We start from the raw sequence: 4,298 nt of genomic DNA, 5'->3' as shown, positions 1-4,298 counted from the left end.
GGCCTGCGAAAGAGAGAGAGAGAGAGAGAGAGAGAGAGAGAGAGAGAATTTTATTTAGTTATTATTTCAAACACTTTAGTACTGATAACGATGACAGATATAAATGGTGACCAAAAATAATGAGAGAGAGAGAGAGAGAGAGAGTAATAATACTTTATTTTCCAATATATATACATTGGGTATTATCATTATATACGAAACAACATATAGTGATTATCTGATATTTCTATTTCCTTATGATTACATTAAAATTTAACATTTACATGAATAGTGCTTTTGTTATAGAAATTATTTGACTAGCAACTAAAATACATTTTGGCTACACTACTTGCATTAATATGACTTTAAAATAGAAAAAATAATTTAATAATAGTAAAACTCATTAAAATTCTATACTGGGTGCAAAATTATAGTAGACACCATAAAGCATTGAAAACAGATATACATATATACATAAAACCAATCCACAAGTTTCTAACTAAAATCTTGTAGAAAACATATATTTCCTAAGATTTGCTTTAAAAGTGTCGAGATTCGCCGTTGTTTTCAATGACTCAGTAGGGTATTCCCACATCGTTGGTCCTCGTACCGTAAAGCATCTACTTCCCAGTCTTGGTGGTTCTCGGTATATACAGGTCATTGTTTTGTCTCGTTCGTCTGTCCCTACCAGCTCCAACTGTTATAAACTTAAAAAGCCAAATTGATATTAAAACTTCGCATAACTTTAAAAACTCCTACACAAATGTCGATTTAATCCTTCGTTCAACATTTAGCCATTCTAATTTATCTAAAATTGGTGATGCATGGTCATATTTTTGGCCTTACCATCAACTACTTTTGCCGCAAAGTTTTGTAGTTTTTGAACCCCCCGTTGTAATTGTTGTTTAGTAGTAGTTCCCCAAATCTTTAAGCAATAATTATTATGCTCAGTGCAAGCGACTGAACTACCATCGCCCTCATGTCAATATCGAATCTGTCTTAATTCTCTTTAAATATATTAAGGTTCCATTTACTTTTCTACATATTTCAGATACGTGTACATCAAAAAGCATATATTGGTCAAAATAAATACCTAGATTTTTTACGTGTACACTTCTTTCAATTTGATGGCCATTAAAGTTTAGAACGGTATCTAATGGATCTGTGATACATATTGCCTTGTACCAATGAAATTATTTTAGTTTTTGATTCATTTACATTTAAACCATTTAGTTGAAAATATCGCAGTCCTGCTTCTAATATAGCTTCTGCCTTTGTGATGAGAGTGGGTATATCATTTATACTACCTCCAATTAAAAATTGACTGTCGTCTGCAATATTGTACGAGAAGATAGTCTTCTAAAAATTTGCCATATTTTTGAAGTAGTCCTGTTATAAAAACTGCCATATCATTGATATGAATAAGAAAGAGCACAGGGCCTAAAATAGAGCCCTGACTCCAAAATGTACTTGTTTACGAGAAGAGATGGTATTATCTAGTCTGGACTATTTGAAAAACGATTTTGTAAGTAGTTACTAAACCAAAAAGAATCTATTTTCATTTTCCTACACTTATTTAACAAAATTTCGTGGCTAACGCTATCAAATGCCTTTGAAAGATCTAACAATATGAGTAAGTTTATCTTTTGATTGTCAATATTTTTATAAATCCTTTCCGATAGCTTAAGTAATGCCATTTCGGTAGACAGGTGAGGCCTAAATCCATATTGTGTAGAGGACAATAATTTATTTTGTTTCAAGATATTCAAGTAATTGATTTGTTACTATTTTCTCTAATATTTTTGACAAAATGGGAAGAAGAGATATAGGTCGGTAGTTTTCAACGTTTTCTGGGTCGCCACTCTTGTAAAATGGTACAACATGAGGCAGCTTCCATCCATCTGGGTAAATACCAGTTACTATTGAGGTATTGACTATTATTGTTAAATAAAAGGCTATTACAGGTAACGCATCTCGAATGAAACGAAGGGCTATTCCATCTGATCCTACTGAATTTGTGTCATTTAAATTCTTAACTGTGAGAATAACTGTATTAACATCAACTGGCTGAGGTCTAAAAAAGCTAATCACATCTTCAGTTGATTCGTTATTTACGGGTATCTGGTCTCTATGATTATCATGAATATTCTCTTGTGATTTCTCATAAGCCGTCTTTCCAACGTTCGAAAAATATTCATTAAATTCCTCAGCCTTTTCTATTTTATTGTCACAATTTAATATATGGGTATTGACATTCGGGTTTGGAATCATTTCATGAACAATATTCCATTTATTACGTATATTTCCTTGACAATTACTGAATTTGTCTTTAAAGTGTTTCGTTTTATTTGTCTTAACTAGTACCTGGGTACGTTTCTTTTCGTCTTTATACTGACGTCGTAATGTTTCGTTCATTCTATCCAACTTGTACCTATTTTGAAGGGCATCTCTAACTCGCATCGCTTCTTTAACATCGCTACTTATCCAGGGAGCTGGGGTCGGGTAATTTCTCTAGTTTAAGATATGGGGAGGCACAATTCATTTAGACACATCAATGAATGTTCTGCTAAAAGTATCCACTTGTATTTACACAGTCTGTTTCCATTATGAGGTTAAAGACTGGATTCCTATTCAGGCAAGTTTGTTCCACGGAAAAATTATTTAGATCATAATTTACCAGATTACGGTATGTTTTTACTATTGGGAGTCTTTTTGGCTTGGAAATGTTTATTCTAAGTGTAGTCATCTCATGGTCGGCAATTGAACTAGAAATCACACCGGCATCTGAAACCATTTGTAGTTTGTTTGTAATTACAACGTCTAGTAATGTAGCAGAAGTTGTCTGTTATCCCCTTTGTCGGTTCTTTATTAATTGGTTAAGGTTTAACTGATACAAAATTTTATTTAATCTATTATGGGAATAAAAAGGTCGTCATTTAAATCCCCAAGAATAAAAACAGGCTTTCCTACGTAAACATATTTCTCTAAAGGTATCCTTAATATACTCAAATGAAGAGGCAAGTGCTTTCGGATACAATAAATGACGGTAGCTTTTTTTGTTGTACTGCAATCCATATATCTTCTACTCCTTCTACTTTATCATTACTATTTTTAATTTTGGTTACTTTTAAATCATTTCGTACATAAATGCAGGATCCCCCCCCCCACCTCTTCCAAGATCACAACGATAAATAGTAAAGTCAGATATGTGAACAAATTTGTCCTGTAAAGTAGGCTCCAACCAGGTTTCACTTACACATAAAATGTCAATATTTTATCTTTCTTGTATTAATAAGTTCCACTTCGTCGATGTGTGATAACAGAGACTGAGCGTTTATATGCTCGATAGTTAAGAGATTCCATGGAGCCATTTCTGGTGTTCGTAGTATCCACGGAGATTTTTGCGGCGCTGTCTTCTTGGCCGTTATCCTATAGAGCTGGGCGGCGACAAAGACGCTGCTTGTGACCAAATCCGTGGCAGAGGTTACATCGGATTCTGTGGTCGTAGCGACAAGACGATTGATGGTGATTAAATTCGCCACAATTATAGCATCCTGGGACGTATGTTGCCTTGATTTTGGTTAGGTCTGTCTCTTTCCATTATTATCATATCTTCGATTCTTCGGTAGTTATTATGGTACTGTTGTCTTCCAGATGGATTTTGTCTTCCAGATGGATTTTGTCTTCCAGATGGATTTTGTCTTCCATCAAAGTGATATGCATGTACTGACTTCCAAGCATTATCTAAAGGCTGATAAGTTTTTCTAGTTCTTTGATGATTTTCCGGATTTTTAAGCAGCCATTCACTTGATCTTTTAGTATTTTTCCAGTCGTTACATAAATGAATTGATTACACTGTCGATGTATAGTTTCGAGTAGTCGAATAGCGCCATATCTATTTAGGAAGACTCCCGAGTTCTCGTTTCCTTGGTGATAAACATAGCTCGTCCACTTCTCCTGTTCCCAATTTAAAAGAGAGATTCGCATTTTATGACTGATACGCCATTATTGGAACTCCACTCAAGAAGCTCATTATTATGATAGTTTAGGTGTCTTCTAATTCATTTGCTCGTAGGGTGGGCAAGATCTGACATATTTTTATCTCCATATTTTCATTGATACGTTTTAATTGTTATGAGAGTCCCTATATTATCCAATATATTGATGAAGTTTCACTTTCTAATATCATCATGCCACATACTAGGATGCATCTCGATGGTGTCCAGTCTAATTTTTTCTGTTACCCAGCTTGTAATGAGATCAATGTTAGCTCCATAGACTGTTCTTATGAAGGTATTTTCTCCTAAATCCGTCTTACG

This window comes from Macrobrachium nipponense, chromosome 1 (assembly GCF_015104395.2).
Source record: "Macrobrachium nipponense isolate FS-2020 chromosome 1, ASM1510439v2, whole genome shotgun sequence".
NCBI lineage: Eukaryota > Metazoa > Arthropoda > Malacostraca > Decapoda > Palaemonidae > Macrobrachium > Macrobrachium nipponense.
This window is presented reverse-complemented; position numbering follows the sequence as displayed.